General features: G+C 31.9%; 1 protein-coding gene across 1 annotated transcript in view; it reads left to right on the plus strand.

The window, feature by feature from the left end:
* Positions 1-21492, plus strand: part of LOC130903714 (slit homolog 3 protein-like) — a 169435-nt gene that overhangs the window by 119113 nt on the left and 28830 nt on the right. Inside the window, exon 2 of the mRNA XM_057815953.1 lies at positions 3094-3280. The gene's annotated coding sequence lies outside the window, so the exon portion shown is untranslated. The remainder of the gene's footprint in view (positions 1-3093; positions 3281-21492) is intronic.

Consider the following 21492-nt stretch of genomic DNA (forward strand, 5'->3'; position numbering starts at 1 on the left):
TTATGTTTGATTCATCGTTCCAATTTGTATGGCTATACCTATGAGTGTATTGTATCCTTTAGATCGTTTTTGTAATATAAACCCTAATACCGTGAAAAATTTAAAGCCAAACAGCATTCACATTGACTTTATACGTTCATAAAAAAAGTAATAAAATGTTTCTATATCAACGTATAGCTGAAACTGGTTATCATAGACTCGATGTACAGAGAAGCATCAAGCTTCAATTTTAATTTCGACATCAGAAAACTTGATACGTTCCAAATGATTTCGCTAATAGTGGAAATATGTAAATTATGTCGACGGATATGAGATTTCCGAGAAAATTTTTATATTTCTGCTCTCTCTTATGGGTTTTATTGGTTAATTGAATTTCCTCTTGTATTATTGAGAACAAAAAAATGGTGTTAAACACCCTTATTTAAAATTAATATAAAGTTCGTCCCACCCAACTGTATAATTAATAATTATTCTGAGAATGTTTATGTTAATCATCTTATGAATATTATTTTGACTATTGATGTTACAAAAAAATTATTAAAACCATATATTTGAGAAAAAAATTCATATACAAACAGTTATGAAAAATCCACAATTGTTAATTTTTTAACGCAATTGTTTTGATATTTAAATCGATTTAATCTATGAAAGCTTGCTCTTGACGTTTCGCCAACAGGAGAGGATGGCATCTTCAGGAACTGGGATCAGTTTGACAGCTAGCGAACTACTCTCATGTTGGCGAAACCTCACGAGCAAAATTTCATTATTAGGAATTTCTGGACCTAAAGTGAGCATATTGAACACACCATTTACTACACCAACAATCACAACTACACTATTTGATACGAAGTTCGAGAGTCAAGTTATCGTTCACAGAGACCGTGTAATCTCTGAAATTCACTTGAATATATATCGGATCATATAAACACATCAACCGATCAATTTCAAAACTTGTCAATTGTCAAATTTTCAATCATACTCAACCATAGAAACGGGATGAAAAATACTCTATGGGTTTCAAGCTACTTCCCCACCAATTTTCATCCAAATTGATTCAACCCTTCTTGAGTTATAAATAATGTTAATAACACGACTTTCCAATTCATGATAAAATAAAATGATATCAATTATTTTGAAACCACAACAATTATTTTCAGACACAAAATCTTGGTTATGAGAGTAAACTTTTTCTAGGTTAACGTATTAGAGATTTTCATCGGGTACCTCACTGTAATATTGGTCAGATGACTATAAGCATATTTAAAAGAAAAAAGCATCATAGCTTCATCTGCATATTAACTGAATTATGGAAATGTAATTAATGGCTAGCAGAAGATGGGGTAAACTCGTAAAAGGATATTCCTGTTTCTGTATAAATACAGACTACAGAATAAAAATCGTATCTTGTTTAGAATACGAAGCGACATTTCTATTTACTTAGAAATTTAATGTCTTGAATTTAATCAGTGAACTAAAAAGGCAAATATTAGCTTAGTAAAAATAGGAAAAATATAAAGTTCTTTGTGTAAAAGATAAAAAACCAATGTTACTAATTTCTTGTTAATTGAAGACTACAATTTGCATTCTAACTATCAAATTTTTTCCCAACAACAAACAAAAAAAAAACAAAGAGAAAAAACTGAGTTGATCTTCGGTAAAATACTTACATGGTATCTTTATGAAGTAAGCATCTTTGGGACATGAAATCCGCATCACGATAGACAACCAGACCTGTGAAATAAAACGTATAATTGAGTAGTATAACTCAGTAGGTCTAAGAAGAAAAAAATATCAATACAGAGCTTAAATAAGAAGATCGATACTGAGCCTTGGTCTCAAGAAAGTTTCGAATACCCAAATGATAGGTATCACTGATGCAATTTAGTCAATTACAAAAAAGACTTTGAAGCTGTGAACTCGTCAAGATGCACACCGTAGTAGGGAAAATCCAACAACGAGATGGTTCAACGATATTAGGAAAACGCTATCAAATTGGATGAATGCCGCACCGAACCTACACCAATGGATTCAATTCCAAGAGGTTTATGTCCAGCAGAGGACTTAAATCAGCTAAATGATAATTATGAGGATGAAAGTATTCCCATTGGGTCGGGTTACATCTATCATAATCGTAAATCCTTAGAAATGCTTTCCCTGTTGTGTCATGGCTTTCTCAAGGCGAATGTAGTAGCAATGTAGAGAACAAAACTCGCGATTCAATAGCGAAATGTTGCGTGACACGGTGTCATTATGAAAAAGAAAGCTTTTGGGCTATTTTCTATGTCTCTTTAGTTTCACACGTCCTAAGCAGACCCATTTCATATTCAAATTAGCAATCGACCTTTGAACTTTATCAACTAAAACTGGTTCTAGCGTATAGTGAGTTTAATTTGCACCTTTTTTAACCAACCAAACTTTTACCGTCTTGCTTGATATCAATGTGTCACGATAGACTTGAAGACGATCAGAAGAAAGAGCCTCTAGTAGTAGACTGACAAAACAAATCGAGTTGAAACTTGTCCCTGCTTGTTAAAAGACATGAGAATCATCTTAGTGTCTGATGGTCTAAAATGATTACAACAGGAAAATACCTTAGAAATATTTTGGCAAATGAGAGAGATATATACCTCAATATTATTCACCTTATTCACCAGATTTGGCTCCGTCCGACTATCATTTCTCTACTCAACTGAAAAAAGTTTAAAAGGTCGTAAATTTTCTTCCAATGAGGAGGAAGATTATATTAATATAATATATAATAGATAATTAAAGCTGTGAAGGTTTGATTTGCAGAGCAAGAAGACGTTGCAGGTTCGCTGTAATAAATGTATCCAATTGAGAGGAGAATATGTTGAGCAATAAAATATTTTGACATTGAAATTTTGTTTGGTTCTATAGTCGGCTAAGAATTTTTCAATATATCCTCGTATTTATAAAGGCTAACTCTTGCATCAAAAATTTGATTATTCATTTTCAAAGAAAATGTCGTGATTACTGAATCCTTATACTACTCAACTCTCTACATCTTTAATTTTTTTTCTAATTCTAGCAATTCGAACACCTGTAATCAACACGGTTTTATTTTTCCTTCAGGTCCTGCCAATCGTCGGAGAAATGAGAAAAATGACCAGCAATTTTTGCAATTGGTTTCTCCACACTTTCATCATCATATGAGAAATTCTGTTCCAGTCGAAGTAATTTCGTGAATTGGAACATAGAAGGGTTTTAAGTTCTTTCTTAGAAAGAGCATTGAGAAGTTTCAAGAATAGTTCACAATAAGGTGAGTTATCAATAAGGTGAAATAAATTACTAAATATTCAGTTGAAAAATAGCCGGAGAGCTGGTCGCCACTTCGACTAAGGTACTTTCACAAGGCTAAAACTCTTTCTATACGTTATTTAATATAATTAAAGTAGACAAATCAACTTCTGGCAGGATTAGCGCGGTTGCAAATTGCAAATTTTTTATTTAAAAAAAATCTATCTTCACAAATCTGGCTTTTTATAGTATATTTTTAATCAGACAATTTTGAGTATAAAAAAAATTGCCAGACGATTTGCTCGGTTGCAAGTAATTTATATGGTCAAAGCAGACAACGTCAATGAAGCCCGATACTTCAAGTTCATCTCAACACACAATGGTAATTAAAGCAGCAACTTTTACGAACTCAATAAATACAACGTACAGGGTCCTTCACGACGAGTTGAATCGATATGTATATGGGAAAGTACTGCGACTAGTGTTCTGGAAATTTGCTTGCATGGGTTTTCCGAAATGCTCGTTTCAGCTAAAATAATTTCAGTTTGCTGTAACTTCCGGTTATACCGGAAGTGCACCCAAACTTCGTTTACCTGAAGACCACTATATTTTAATTATTTGACATTATCCAAATTTTTTTACACATGCAGCTCTCCACTGAAAAAATTATATTTCTAAGTTTAAGTGCGTTAGGTCTAATAGTTTTGGGATTTGAACAAATAATACAGCTTTCAAAATCTGTGAGAACCTTGAAAAAAATTTGTATAGGGTGTTCAGAAAATGGTGCCGAATTTCATTAATAAATCCTAAACAGGACACTTTTGCAACGCTTAAACGTCAAGCTGTTTTCATTGTTTGTTTGTTTGTTGATATGTCAGCTTTATTTTGGTCGCTCCAGACAACCAATTAAGATTTAAATTTTTTCAAGTCCCTTAATTGAAAGCATAGAATCCAATGGTAAAGAGAAAAATGGGGGTTGCCATTTGAAAAAAATTAAGTTTTCGAAATTTTTAGATAGCGAAATTCGGCACCATTTTCTGAACACCCTATATAAATTTTTGTCAAGGTTTTCACAGATTTTGAAAGCTGTAAGTGTTATTTGTCCAAATTCGAAAAATATTAGACCTGCTTCACTTTATCATAGAAATATAATTTTTTTAGTGCATATACCTCATATAAAGTTATATTGAAATTTTGCGTATTTAAAATAACGAAGTTTGTGTTCTCTTCCGGTATAATTGGTCTCTGTATATGGCGCAATGCCCATCTGAAATGTCCTACAACATTCAAACCAGACGATTATGGATGGCTAATAGTGGAAGAAAAGTTTTCAATGGCAAGATGGAAATATTGTACTATCATCTATACATGACGTTTTGTTAGAATCCAATTAATTAGTATATAAACATTTATGTTCAATTTCACGTATTTATAATAATTTCTGTTCAAGAGAGCGAAGAAAATGTAGAAGACGACGATGTAATTTCGAGGGTCGAGATTATTTCTGATGAAGAGGAAGAGGAATGATTAATTATTGGAAAATAATGTTTCTCAAGTATTGTAATTAAACAATTAAGCTTTTGTAATTGAAGAAAAATATATATGAAATTTCCTGTATCATGGTATTTTATTAAAAATGTCTAACTTTACAAAATAGTTATTTTCTTTAGGAATTAGATTTGGAAGATTGTACCAGCCGTCGTAGAAACTTCCGATCCATTTTACAGATACTTGCAACCGAGCAAATTATCTGGCAATTTTTTTTTACTCCAAATTGTCTAATTAAAAATATACTCGGAAGCCAGATTTGCGAAGCAACATTTTTTTTAAATAAAAAATTTGCAATATGCAAAAAACTGTGGATATTGTTGCAACCGCGCTAACCCTGTCAGAAGTTGATTTGAATTAAAATATAGTGGTCTTCAGGCAAACGAAGTTTGGGTGCACTTCCAATATAACCGGAAGTTACAGCAAACTGAAATTATTTTAGCTGAAACGAGCATTTCGGAAAACCCATGCAAGCAAATTTCCAGAACACTAGTCGCAGTACTTTCCCATATACATATCGATTCAACTCGTCGTGAAGGACCCTGTACGTTGTATTTATTGAGTTCGTAAAAGTTGCTGCTTTAATTACCATTGTGTGTTGAGATGAGCTTGAAGTATCGGGCTTCATTGACGTTGTCTGCTTTGACCATATAAATTACTTGCAACCGAGCAAATCGTCTGGCAATTTTTTTTATACTCAAAATTGTCTGATTAAAAATATACTATAAAAAGCCAGATTTGTGAAGATAGATTTTTTTTAAATAAAAAATTTGCAATATGCAAAAAACTGTGGATATTGTTGCAACCGCGCTAACCCTGTCAGAAGTTGATTTTTCTATTTCAAATATAGTAAATAACATATAGAAAAAGTTTCAGCCTTGCGAAAGTACCTTAGTCGAAGTGGCGACTAAAAGTATTATTGTGCTTTGGATTTTTTGCCGATACAGTACACAAATACAATCTAAAATTAGACACTTTATATTATATATATATATATATATATATATATATATATATATATATATATATATATATATATATATATATATATATATTTTGTCTTTGCGTATTACGGGTAACAAAAATATCTTCATATTTTCGTATGTCACTTGTGTGAGTTTTTTCCACTTCTTCTGAAACACCACTCAACCATAATTGTTACTTATTACATTACATTTTATTTTTGGAGGTTTAGACCCATAACAGTAGCTTGGAAACAATGAAAACAGTTTAGTAATGTAATTTTGATTAGCGATGCGAGTTCTCTATTACCCTTGGAAAGTATCTATCGGCTAAGATAAAAACAAAGCAGAGTTATCCACGTAGAATTTTCTATTATTGAAATCAAACTTTATATTTATTATATTGAATCAAATTATAAAGTAATTCTGTTTGAAAGACGAATTTAGAGATCTTCATATAAAAGAAAAGATCTGCAAACTGGGATTTTAACCTACAAAAACGTCGTAATAATAAAAACTATGAATAATGGATCGAATATATCAAAATAATTAGATATTTTTGCTTGAAGTTGAGAATATGTTGGTGGTATAACAAAAAAAATCGATGAAAATGATCAAAAGATTATATAAGTTGTAGTTTATTTCACCTCTGAAATACAATGAGGTGTTCCATTCCGACTGCTTCAGAATACAAGTAAAATTTTCCTTATCGGTCATGGTTAAAGACAGCATGAAATCTAAAGAGAAAAAAACGTTTTATTGAATGAGCTATAACTGCAAATAAAATATTTGAACCTTTTGGCATTTGAATCACGATGGGATTATACGAATATTTAGACAAAAATTCCAAATTTCAACTGGATATCACAAATATTTATCCCTTAATTAGATGCAAGGTACTATTTTACTTTCTAATAGTCTTGATCATCAATGGAAAAGTTGAGGCACAAGATGAAAAAGGTACTTCGAAAATATCCCTTCGACAACAACATTTATATTTGAATAAATAAACATATATAAAGGAATTGCTTGCACCAGATTTATAGCAAAGATTAATTAATCCCATGCAGCACAGAATTTTCGTTTTAAAAAAAAAAGTGTTGTTAGGCATCTGCAAACTTTGGAATCGATTATTGTTCAAATTCAATTCTTTTATGTACTTTTGTGCAAACAAATAATAACAAACCTATAGTTTAATGAAAAGAAATAAGGAAATTCGTGCAGTAGAGTTTGCGTTATATTTTGGATCTTCAAATATAAATGTCCTAAATATTACTGATTCATGACAGAAAATCAGACGCTCACCTCGTCCCAAAAAGCTCATAAACCGAATGCTCATATCAATTCATGGTCATTCAATTGAAATGTAGGAAAAACTCGGTTTTCCATCAGAAAACAACACCGTGTCACTTCTTGATTCTTCTCGAAAATAGAGAATGTGTTGAAAGAAGCACAATGCCTGACATTGAGAAGGCCACAATGAAGCAGTTGAAAGAAAATGCTTTCAGTTTGGATTAAATTGGTTGCTAACCATGGACGGTACTTTTTTTCAATAAAAATGCTCCTTATTTTTTTAACACATTAACACAACTGAAGATAATTTACAACATATCAGGAGTAGAAGTATTTAATGAATGGACTACTGAATCGGAATTAAACTTCAAATCGTTAATTTGCGCTACAGGATTCTAATTGCAGAAATGAATGGATTACAACAATATGACAACTGCTCTTCTTGCCCTAGATAAATTTGTGAATTAGCTTTTCGAATATTGCAGAAAATGTGTACGGAATTAAATTAAAACAGTAAATTTTCAAATATAACCAATGTTTGAGGAGAAATTTCGATGAACTTCACTTCACGGTATTTGTATAAGTGTATTTTGTTAACTTCTTTACGAAATCCAATTAAAATATTATGGAAACCGTAGAGATAAAGTCAAATGTATATACATTGGAGAAGACTATAGTCACGTTTTTGATTTATTTCTGTAATCACTTATCGTTGTGTACAGGATGACCAAGTTTTCAGAAATAGTCCAAAGAAAATTCTTTAAAAAGAGATTGAGTTCCATTTATTCATATTTGATTTCATAATACTCAAACATATCTTATTACTATAGATTGGAAGGTACATAGTTTTACACATTGATATTTGCTATTTGCAGTTATATTTCCAATTTAAAAGTGGTTGAAAAATTCACTGGCTCTAGTGAAAAACAGTAAAACTCGAAATTAGTACTTTTCAGTAGACTGTTTACAATAACATAAAAACCATTCATAAGCCATAACATTAGACAGCGTAATTGCTGTTTTAAAAGGTTTAAGGGTTATTATTTCACAATATTTTTATGTTAAAACAATGTAATTAAATAATGAATAAATGCGAAAATTTATAACGTTCATGAAAATATTTTAATTATATTCTGAAATGAAATAAATCTAAACTAACCCCACAAAGAAATAGCTCATTTCTTATAAGTAATATGACATTAATGATTTTGGAAGTGTACATTTTCGATTAATAAAGTAATAACAGGATCTGAATTACCAAAATAATCTCTCATTATTGATAAAAAATCATCAAAAAAGGTTTAATAAAAAAGGTAAACCAAATTAACAAAAAATAACAGCTAATTTCATAGCTTAGTTTGAATACGAGCACCCCAGCAATAAGCAAGAATACGTGGAAACTCTTTCAGACTTAAGACAACAATTTCAAGATTTTAAAAGCATATTGATTGTGGCACAATTTGTCAATTCTCCCTTTGTAGAGATCGATGCAGAAGATTTTTCAGCTTGTATAGTAAAACATTTTGGTGGAGATCAGGCTGCCGTTGAAATAGAATTTGTTGATTTCAGAATGACCCGTATCTAAAATCTCTCTATGCCACTGAAAATGTCTGGCCTCTAGTCCCTATGGGTCAATAAAAATCTTCCGCAACCTTGATATGTATCTCCATAGTACACAGACGATTCGAAGCTATCGCAAGGAGCTAGACTGGAAATTTCGGGACCAAAATACATGCTCTACATACCTCTAGCAACATTATTTCAAGTATAGTTGCTAGCAATAAACAAATGTGCTTAGAAGTGGATGGGAATCTATCTAAAAAGTACATCAGCATTCTCACAGATAGCCAAGTGGCCTTGAAAACTATTGAGTGCACATCTAAACTAGTGTGGAGATGCAAAAAATGTCTAAAACAATCAAAAACAAAGTAACTCTAATGTGGCTTCCAGGCTACCAAGGTGTACCAGGAAATGAGGAAGTAAACAGCCTCTAAAGCCTCTAAAAAAGAGACATCGCCTCTATACCTTGGATAAGATACCTACGTGAGGCTCGTGAAGATCTCGTGAGGCCACACTCACGAGATGCCATATAAATAAAGAACTGAGCCATTAGCTTGAGAATCAGATGAAGATCTGCTGGAGAAACACTGCAGGTTTAACACAATCCAAAAGATTCATAATCATATCAACCAAGAAGTCTTCTCGTGATAACCAGAAACGATATAAAACTGGTGGTCTGTCTTTTGAGAGGTCACTGCACCGCCAAAGACGATTGGCATGGCAGAGAGCGACAACTGCAGGATCTGCTTGCAAGCAGAGCATCTACTCTGCGAATGCTAAAAGCCTTAAGTACCTTCAAGAAGTAATATTAGCACCTAGAGAAGTGAGACATAGGTGCTCCCAAAAAATAGCCTCTTGAGAGGAATCTATGTATTTTGAAATAAGAACAATAAGATGTCGAGTCTTCTACGAAATATCTTCAAGGTATAAACGGGGAGCTGGCTACAAAAAACAGGGTCGATTAGGTGCGCGCCATTCCAGCTAGTAAAATGGCGGCCCCAACTTAGTACATCACCAAACGCCACTTCTTAAGGTCAGCACAGGTCGGATATGAAAATGCCAACCTCATAACGGGCGCGCGTGAAACCTTTTGTAACGTGGGGTTTAAACCTCAAATAAGAGCCGTGTAATAGAGTTTTGCAAGCCGGAAAACCCTCGTAAGAAGTGCAGATTCTTGGGGCACCACCAGCTGTTAGTCAATACTGAGCAACTTTATCAAAAACTATAACTATACCCAGAAGTTTTAAGAAAAATTTGATCAAACTCAATTGATAATTGGTGCAGTAGAGGAATTAAAAAAAATTAGAAGCTCGTTTTTTGCGTTGCTGGCGGCGGCTCGAGTAGGTGGAAATGAGTAGGCGCTATAAAATCAAGCGCGCGATAAAAATGATAATATTTCAGTGAGTTTTCATCGAATCCTGATAATTTTTTTTAAGCGGGTAGCTCAAACAAATATTTTGAATGAATACATCAAAACTAATTTTCCATTAAGCAAAACTTCTTGCTCTATTACACCGCTCTTATTTGAGGCTTAAACCCCACGTTACAAAAGCTTTCACGCGCGCCCGTTATGAGGTTTTTCAGCCAATTTTTTCGTTCGGGAAAACCGGCTAGCATTTTCATATCCGACCTATGCTGACCTTAAGAAGTGGCGTTTGGTGATGTACTAAGTTGGGGCCGCCAGTTTACAAGCTGGAATGGCGCGCACCTTATCGACCCTGTTTTTTATAGCCAGCTCTAGGACTCGTACAGGTGTAGAGTGGCTATAAATTCAAAACAATCTACAATCTACAAGATATACTTTTTTATTCTATAAAAATAGAAATGAATAAGAACTAGAGGCTGTTTTCACTAAAGGCAGTGAATCGATAACCATTATTTCGAATGGTCAATTTTCATTAATTACTCATTTATCTAGCTTTGGAAACCAAACATTTCACACTGAACTAAAAACTCAGGTTCGTAATAAGACGACGTCAGACGACGGTTTCAGATTTTATTCCACCATCCTGTATATTTTTATCAGGATATCGTTAAAGCGTTGAAAATGATTCTTCTTGCTTTAAAAAATATCACCAAAGCTTTCAAAATTTATACAAATAGCATCGAGCATCGAGTTCGAGGACAAAGAATATCGAACAGAATAAAAGAGCTCGTTAGCGAATTTTACGAGGGTAACAACAACCAATCACAATGTATAAGAATATATTCAATAGCTTTAGTTATTACAGATTCTCAATTACTGTCTAATCATTCTGGGATATTCTCTCCATAAGTCGCATTGAATTATCATCAAAAGAGCGTTGCTAGATAATAAAAGAAACATCATTAATTATATCTGTGCTGCTGTGCTGGAGGATAAGCAGTAAGAGATTTTTTTGGATTGAAAGTGTGTTTATCAAAGAAGCAAATGCAAGTCCATAGAAAATTTGACAAGCTGCTTCTAAATGATTGAAGGTGCGCCTATAAATGTGGACAGAGCTAAGACTACGCTTAAACCCATTGATACAAAAGAAAATCTTAGTACAATTGATTTATTAAAAGATGCTGATAATAGCTTTGTTCTCGGTAGATATCCCGAACATGTTCTGTTATCATATTCATGAGCAATTCGAAATTGTACGCTCGCGAAGCTAAAGAAACATGTTTAGGATTTGAAATCCTGTGTTCGTGGATCACAGATCTCTAAGTCCGACGTGTTCTGAATACATCAAATGTATTCTCGAAGTTGGGTAAGGATTTCCAATCCAATCCAATAAGCATTCATCCTATTTGGTATTTTTGTGATATTTAACTCGCACCTATGTGGTGTTCTATGTGATTGTATCATAAAAACGTTGTAGTTGACTTCATACTTACAAATATCAAGAATAAATCTTTGGCCAGTTAATTATATACTTTTCATTTTCCTAGCTAGTTTTGAATTCAACTTATACTTTTAGATGTTAAATCGTTCGTGGAGGATTTATGTTCAGAACTTATTCTGAACAAAACATGCGCATTTGACATGTCCAGAAAAAAAATGAACAGTGATCACATAAGTACAAAAATGTTAAGGAAAGTTGATGTTATTACTTTCTAAAAATTAGCTGTAATTTTCACTATTGCGTAAATATAATCTAATTAATATATAAATAAATAAATTATAATGTAAAAAAATATATATTACTTAAAATCATTGATGTATTAATAAGAAAACTCTTAGATTTTGAAAAATCAATTTCTATGAAAAATTTAACGCCATCAGTAATCAACCTTACCTAAACTATAAAATTCAACTTATTATCTAACCAATAAAAATTTACAACAATTTAACAATTTGAATAGCAACCAGAATCAATAAACTGTACGTTTTTGTCATATATCAATTTGGATATTGATATTTGAAAGTTTTGAATTTGATAATTTTGTCAAAAGAGAAAAGCTTTTAACACACCGCAATCCTCAAATTATTAACGTGAGTAATTTTCAAGTATTATAACAGTACCAAATAGCTTATGAACGTTTACGTAGTGGGAGTGTAGCAAATCAAACACCAAAGTGTATGTATTTATAATCGCGGAGTGAAATAATGTTCAAAGTACAATAAGCAAATTTTCATAAAAGTATAACAATATACTACACTGATTTCATGTGCAAGAATCAAGCATTCTGATGCGCAGTAAACGAATATATCACGAGTGTCGTTGGAAAGCGAACCTTATTTCTTATTTACAAAATAATTGATTGTCTTTCATATAAAAAAAAGTATAAAAATGATTATAAGAAATTAAGTTATTTTTTTGCAATAGAACTCATATTTGGAGGTGGGAAACCGCCGCTAATTTGTATCTATACATTTCTCCGTATTTTGGATATAAAAATTCTCTATGAAAATAAAATTATAAAATGAAAACCATTGATTTCTTGTTAATATGATAATATAATTCACTCGAAAAATATATGATTTTTAAAATTGTAATTGCGGTTTTCGTTGCCATCACGTTAATGTCCAATTTGGAGGAATTCATCCATGTTCTTTTGTTCTAAACTACATCAGTTGCGATGTATTGTTTGTGGTTGTTCGTAAAGTGTTCAAAACACAGCGTCAAAGTTTGAAAATATGCTGTTGCAAATAAAAAAGCATCACTCTGAATTTCACGATGAAACAAGTTGAAAAAAAATATGAGTTTTATTCATGGAAATTCGCCTGAATGAATAATAATATTTTTAACACAATTAATACTATTTTCTCTATACTTTGCAGTATAGTATCGTTATTTACAGTGCTAATTTTTGCTTAGAAATTTCATTTACAATCCAAAAGGACACATTTTTTGGGTGGTATAGTATTTATTTTGTGAAACTGACTTATAATACGGGAGCCAACACCAAAACCATGTTTTATAACAATATGCTCGAAGCTGTATGAAATTTTTAAATATGTTTAGCTAAATATCGAAGTACCAAATTTACTGCAACATCCGAGACATGTCTACTTAATGTGGCTTCTACTGTTGAAGTTTCGGTTGCATTCTTCACTAATTTTTACTAATGATATTTATTTTATGGAAGAAGACGTTGAAGGTCTTATTAGCGACCAGTATTATGATTCTGGTAACGATGATTTCCATTCCACAATGGTGAAATACATTCATATTTTTTATTTGATTAAATAATAAACTTCATACCAGTTTCCTTTTGTAACATTTATTAAAGTTCTTCAGCTTAAACACTTCGGTTTCAAGTGATGTCATTATTAATCATCAATTAATAATTTGAGTTTTGCAATTTATAGATAGACTTATAGATAGTTTTCTGATGTGAATTTTCTCTCAATGAAAACAACGTTTTCTATCACTTTCGCACAACTCATTGACGCAGTTTAAATAAAATGAGTCGGATTTTTTGGTTCGATTCATAACTATAGATAAAATCACTACATTCTTGAAACTACAAATCAGTCAAGACAGTGGACTGCAAAGCAGGAACCTCCCAAAGAGGACTGCATCGATCGGAGAAGTTATGACGACCGTTTTTTGGAATATTAGATTGTGTTCATCTTCAAAAAGATGAAACAATAATGGAAAAGGAGACTGCATTTGAAGAAAAAGAAAGTGCTTCTCCATCAGGACAACGTAAACTCTCTCACTGACTGATTAACCTCCCACCGTATTTACCAGATCTAACTATCAGAGACTGTTTCGGTATCCTAACCTTGAATTTTCATTTGTAGGAGAAAGGGTTTCATCAGACGCAGACGTTTTCGCGCCTACGAAACTGATTATAGAAAAAAAATGTCTAATTTTTTTGTTGGGAACCTTTCAGACAACCCTTTTCGATAATTTAGCTAATTCGAAATAATAATATTATAATTCACTTGTATTTATCTCCTTTGGAAATTAAAATTGGGGTTTCTTGGTCTAAAATGGTTATACGTTGTTTTATCTTATTCATAAAGTGTATAAAGCATAGCGTGAAAGTTGTAAAAGTGGCGTTACGAAATGAACGCTTCCCGGTGAAGTCTCAAATTAAGTTGTCACATCTGAAATCCTTCTAACGTTGGAAACTCCATGAAAAACGGAAAAAGGGCTTAAGTAAATTAGAACGAGAAGATTTAAAGGAGATTCAAGTTTTGCCGTTAAATTATCTAAATCATGCAAATGGTAGCACTCCCAAAATTAACGTAATGATTTTATTTTGAATAAATAAAGATTTTTCGATTCCTTGGATACTAAATTATAACAACTTGTAATCAAATTAAGAATAAAATGATTAAACTAACTATAACAATATTTTTTCTAGTTATAGTACTATCCAGTTTATTTTGCTATACCCCCTATCGATAACTCAACAGAGCATCACAGTTATTTCATATTTTTACTAGTCATCGACGATTTCTTCATTATAATACGGTGATAAAAGCTTCTCCTACCTAGATTTCCCACCCACTGTTACTGAGCTTGTTTCTCTTTGATAAACTTCGAATTCCATATAATTTTGTTTCCATGATATAATCTATTACTATTTTCTTTGAAAATAAATATGCAGCATCTATTTTTCTCTTTGTAAAATCCTAGTAATTCCCAGACATTAATAGTTTACGGTTAAACTAACAACAGAATTACAGCTAGCAGTTTGCAGATTCTGATTTCTGGTTTACGATCAGGTTTGGAGGAAATTTAGAATTCACGAACATAATAATATTCTGTGACGGAACACATCATTGCGAATGGCTATCAATGACATTCTTCTTATCTGCCATTTATTTTCCACGCCAAGTACTCATCCCGTCTTTTCATTTTAAGCTAGCCAAATTGAGTTCTTCGCCAGGTCGTACCGGTGTGTTGACATGAGCTTCGAATTTCAATTAATTTCATCAGGAATTTTTTCGATTGATTTACTGGACTCATGATATACGTTACATGGACAAAGCTTTAGTATATGTGCGAGGCCCCAGAAGTACCAGACCTAACAAAATATGAACTTTTTTGGTAATTAAATAAAATTATGCTAAAAAATTTGATATATATATATATATGTAGGGCGCGAAAATCATCCCTTAACATAAATTTTTAACTTTGAAGTTCCAGAAAAAGGAAAATAACATCATAGTTTAGCTTCGCATGTATTGATTACCCAATGATGACATCATGTATTTAGTCTAGTCTAGTTTGTTTACATACGCCTATCGGTAGTAAATCTATCAATATTTGTATTTTTATTCGTTTTTGACCATGAAATAGATAAAATTCTATGAATTTTTATGTGTATTGCTGTTTATTGATTGATATTCCATCAATATTCTTAGTTAAATTTAGTGGTTAGATTCGAGTAAGTTAGGTTAGGTTAGGTTAGGTTAGGTTAGACATGCGACTATGGTGTATAAATTATTTTTCTTTTTCTGGAACTTCAAAGCTGAAAAACTATGTTGAGGGATGATCTATATATATATATATATGGCGCGGATATATTAAATTTTCATATATTCATTTTCCAAAATAATTTTCTTTCATCTCTGCACAATTTTCCCTGCAGAATTTTTAGTGGGTACTGGTTGATGAAACATGATAGTTTTTTGAGATACGCATAAATATCTCACTAACTTTCTAAAGAGCTTAGCTGCAGATGAAAGTGTTTTGAATGTTGAATGTAAAAATTCTGCTTCTTCATGTGAAACTTTGTCAAACTCCCAATTCGAACATCTTCATCGCATTGTTTTTGCTAGAGGGTGATGTAATGCGGCATCCATCTTGCAGGCAGCCTTCTGATGTTCTCATTTTCACATAATATACGATGAATTCCGTTTTAATTTGAAATGACTAATGACCAATATTTCCATTTTCCACAAATTCACTGGAAACATTAGTTATTCTAGATATCTATCGCACAATAACAAAAAACATTTATCGATTATGTATTATTTTTCAAACAATTATCTAATATCAAACAAAACTTTCGAATAAATACGTAAATATTTACGTTCGTTGTTTGAAATCGATTTTTGAGGACTCCGAAATGTCTGATTTATTTGAAATTTCACACACTTGTCGAGGACCTATGACAATACAGTAATTTCATAAATTCGTGTGATTATCCTGATTAGCTTGACATGTTTCTATGTATGTATGCAACGGAACATGTGAAGTTTATTTTGAGCACTTGAATTTATTCTATATTTGGTGTTATTAGGAACAATATTCTAGTTAGTATGTTGATGTCATTTATCTACTTAATACACTGTTCACATTACCACTACACCAACACTCACAATAATAATTAAGTTAACGTCTTCAGGGACTGAAAACCTTTAGTTGAAACGCGCGTCGGACAGTGTAATTGTGAGTTTTGGTGTAATGGTAGTGTAAATAGTGTGATCGGTATGAATATCACCAACGGTTCCAGAAATTCCAGCGTATTTAAAAAGATTCTGGATCGTACAATTTTTGCCAAACACTCCTTCTACATTATTTTCTTGACTTGCATGCTGAAATTTTGTACTGTCGCTTATTAAATGTTTGCAGTGAGTCTTGCACAAATCACAATTTGGGGATCCGCTGTTAAAAATGAAATTACTATGAATAAAATTGATCATATCCTAATTAGTCTAGTTTGGAGTGATCTTGACTACGATCAGTTTTCATGGCGCGTAGTTATGATTCAGACGAATGCTATCCATTTTGCCACAATTTCCCAACAAAGTATTAGTCTTTGTGGCTAGCTTTTTCGTTTCCTTACAGAGCAGTAGGAGAATGAACCCATTCCAAATATTTCCACATGTTATTCACATGTTGCAACTGAGATAATTCGACTTTGGATTGAATTTGGAATGCTTTAGGTATGTGGGAAGAAATTGTTCAATTATATAGATCGAGTTTAGAGAGTCTGTTAGTTCGAAGCCTCTTGGAATATTTTTTTATTTTTATGTGAATGAGTGCTTGCGAAGTATCGTATAAGTCACCAATAACACTTTTCTTTTTTTCTACATTCACTGCTGTGCCTTCGCCAACAGTGGTTTCAGGTGCAGCTGAATATTAGGAGTTTCTAATTTATCAAATTTGCATAGTAAAGTGACAGACAATTCGACATAGAGAGAAATGATTTGAGAATTTGACGTTAGTGTAAATTGGATTCTGTTGGTTTGTGATGATGGATAATGATATAAAGCAGCAAGATATTTTCTTCAGAATTTTAGAATTTCCCCGGGGAATTTGCATTGCAAGCTTTTTCTTGGGCTTGAACGAAATGCTCTCATTTATATTCTTAGTGTTGGATTTTGAATGGTTTTCAATTAGTTTAGTGTAGTATATGTTATAGAACCGTTGTCTATCTTTGAGTGATGAGTACTTCTGATGTCTGATGTCGACATTTGCTTTGTTTTCCAAAAAATTATATGCATTTTAACGTCTCAATTGAAAATTCCAGTAAATTTAGACAGTTTTTGAAGTTGATTTTTTGATTATGTGTCTGAACCGAGTGATTTTTCCATTATTTTTATCAATACTGTAACGTTTTTCGTATTTATTTACACTACACGTATTTCTATTTGTGGAGTGAATTAATAAACACTGTCTCTTATGTTCTTTATCTATTTACACACTATACGATACACTTAACTTATAATAATTTACTTATAAATATCACTTAAATGATTTCTGCGTTCTTCTCACTACGACTATTTGTTTAAATCTAACTTACTCCGCTACACAAACTTATTTATTTACCACAAATAGAATTTTATAAAGTTCTACAACAAAATGAAACAAATGAAATAAGTAAATAGACTTTCCTAGAAATTATTTAGAAGAAATACTGTATATATGTATGGCCAGCCTAAGGACCTATTTCGAGAGCTTGTTCGTAACAATGCGTTAGTGAGCGATACTATTTTAGGTCTTGGGCATTTTGTATGGGTATGACGATCGTCATTTACCATTTGGATGGGAAAATATTCTGTTTTCCAAAAGCTTATACACATTTCTTTTCATAAAAGCTGTACGTTTACCAATTAATGTATAATATTCTATACAATATCTCAAACTTTTATGGTATAGCGAAATTTTAACAAGTTTTTGAACTACATATAAAAACAGTTACATTCTACAATGTAAGGAAAAGTTGCTACAAATAATTAAACATTGTGCTAAGTAATAAACACAGACATTCACTATTTTTATAGTTTGTTTCTACTAGGATCATAAAACGGGTGTTATATTACTACACGTTTAACTTCCTTTTTGGATATCGTGAAGGGTCTATAAAACCATCTTTTTTCAATTTGGAAATACAACATTGTGGCGTGAGAAAATATACAAAGCTATATATAATTGTCAAAGGCACATTTTGATTTCAAAGAGAATTAGAAAGATTGAAAAAAAAAGAATCCATCTCTTCATTTCAAGATTTGAAGATTTTATTGAGTAAAGTTAAAAATGATGTAGCTCACACGTTATTTCAACAACAACAATTATTTCAACTATTCTCATCAAATATTTATTCAAGAAAATCTTTTATACGAAGATTTAGTTAGATTCATGGAGAGGAATAACGTTGACAGAGATTTATTAAAGGAACAAGATGCAACTGATGCTTTCTATTAAATTAAAATTAAAATTATTATTCAAGAAATAAAACTTGTTTTTTTGACTACACTAAGATAAAAATAGCCCAAAATATGAAAATTCAAATAATCATTTTGCTAAATAATCATAATTTCAAGTGTAACCTGTAGTTTAAAAGTGAACATAATAATTTGAATATCAAACAACGTACCAAATACGTAAAGAGACTTGAAAAATTTTTATTTTTTATCTGAAATCACTTGAAAAACTATTAAAAAATATTGATTTAAAATTTCAAGCCAAAATTCTTTCTCGTTTAAAAGTTATAAGGGCTTTAGTAAGTACCCTTCGGTACAGCGTCTGAGAACGTGACTTGCAGAACGGATCGGTCAAGTAGGGTCGAGTAGGTAGTCATTCATATACTACCTGGTATGTATTTTTGCGTGGAGAAAGGAACATAAGTAGATGTTCTTTTATTTTATTCGCATAGAAATTACTAGAAGCATTAGTTTCCTTGTAACAAACCATCTTTTAGTATTAATTCACATCCGAATTTATGGTGTCTGTTGTATCAATTAGATAATTCTTCCAATGTGTGATAGTTTATTCCGGAATGATAATAGTTAGATCTCATAGCTGGTAACAGAGTTCCAGTCATGCACAACAATCCGATTATCTACGCGTAGCCCGACAAAATCGACGCAGCTCATTGGACAGTAGAGAAGCCCGAAAAAAAGAAAAGATGGAAACCGAAAATGAAGCCTATGAAGCCGAAGAAGATTTGCAATTTAGTGCAATAGCTGATATCAATTGCTAAGTTGTTTCAATTCCAATACTACTTTACAATAACTTTTCCTGTCATTTTTTTAAACGTGTTTTTCGTGAAACAAGTTTTTTCGAAACGGTGTACACTCTAGCACGGAAAGTTTTGAACCAATCATATTGTAATTTGAACTACTAATCATATTTTTTTCAAATTGAGGTTTATATGTTAGATCAAAAAAGTAATCTGTGCCATTAATTTCAGATTAAAATTGTGGCTTTCACCACCTACTGCCCAGTCAGATGACAACCTACGATTTGTATTAGCTGATATATTTGCTATTTTTCAAGTTATATTTTTATAAAATACAAAAAAATACTTATCAAAATTTGTATAAAATAACTTAAAAGTTCCAATACATAATATTATTTTTTTATACCTTGAAAAAATTAATGAAATCCTTTTACACATATTCATTAGAATCGAAATCTTCCATTATTAAAAAAAGAGTACATGTGTGAGACATATTTTGAAAGAAACAATTGCTTTAAAGTGCAAACAGGAACTAGTTGCTGAAAAAAAATATCAAGTACGTAAATTTCGGTTAAATTGTGTTGGAAAATGGCAGCAGACCTCAGTTTTCTTTTTTCTTCTCAACTACTCAAATTTAAAAGAAAATAAATATTTGGAACTTCTGAGAAAACAAATCACTTCTTGTCACCTTTGAGGAGACTTAATTCCAACAAAATGGTAATTCTGTTTTTAAAAATTGTAACAAGAACAAATTTATTTTTTTTTTTTTGAAGAAACCTCAATAAAATCGAATAATATCAATATTGAGAGTTACTGCAAACTCGTATATTTGTGTCAAGCATGCGAACTTGCTTCAAGATTTAGAGCTATAATCATGGTAGAGTACAATTGTTGTCTATCGAAGTGTTGCTTTACACTTTACACCCGAAATTATCCATCGTTTTAATCATAGACATAGTAGACTTCGCGAATTATACACTTTTTTATTGAAATGGTGTCCCAGCTTTAGAAAGAAACGTGACCTGGTCTAATGAAGAGCTATCTTTGTTCCACTGTGCGGTGATTGGTGAAATGGAATAAACGAGTTCAAAAATAGAACGATGGAAGTGGTCATACCTACACATGAAGGAATACTTCTAATATTAGACAGATGTAACTACAACTTTCTTTGTACCCCGTTCTAATATTGGAACATGAATATGCAATCTAGTAGTACTATGTCTATAGATGTAACTCTAATACATTGACAGTTATGTGTTTGGCTTAGGTGTGAGCAGAAATTAGAGAAACATGAAATAATCGGCTATCATGCTCAAGAAAATGAATGACCAATGGGTTGGAAAGGAAGATAGATAGATAGATACTACATTGAGAGAGAGTTTGTTAGGATGTTTTTATTTTATAAATAGGATAAATTTCCTGAGAGAGTTAGTTTAATTCTGAAATGGCGCTGATATAGAAAAGCTTCTCTACAGGGCTGAGATTGTGTTTTTAGGAGGGATTTCTTTTGAAGTGGTATCGCTTCATTGTACGTCTGTCAATGTGAAGGATTGTAGGAACTATTTAATAAATGCTGGTACAGCTGCGGCTTATGCCCCATCGTCTATTTGGCTGGTGAACGAGTTCACCAGATTACAGGAAAACCGCAAAAAACTGCAACATCAATGATCACACTATATCGAGAATTTGGTTTCTTTTTACGCCATGCTTAATCTAACTAACTGGGCAGTGGCATAATATTGGGCTTGCTGTTGGAAAGTATGTGCAAAGGACTGTTGGATTGATGGTTTAGTAAACTATTGTTTATGGTAACCGATCACTACTTGAGTTTATTCGAGCCAGTATGACAGTTTTTGTACTTATATCGAGATTTCTATGTATCGTTTAATTTTAATACTGCATTCAAACTAATGATTATGTATTTTGAACTTGTTTTATATGTAAATTTATCAATTAATCCCTTAAATGTTCGACAATTGAATGACTAACGTGAAACAGTATACGGAACAATATCAAATAAGGTAGCACGTGAAAA

The sequence above is a fragment of the Diorhabda carinulata genome, chromosome 2 (assembly GCF_026250575.1).
Source record: "Diorhabda carinulata isolate Delta chromosome 2, icDioCari1.1, whole genome shotgun sequence".
In the NCBI taxonomy this organism is placed as follows: domain Eukaryota; kingdom Metazoa; phylum Arthropoda; class Insecta; order Coleoptera; family Chrysomelidae; genus Diorhabda; species Diorhabda carinulata.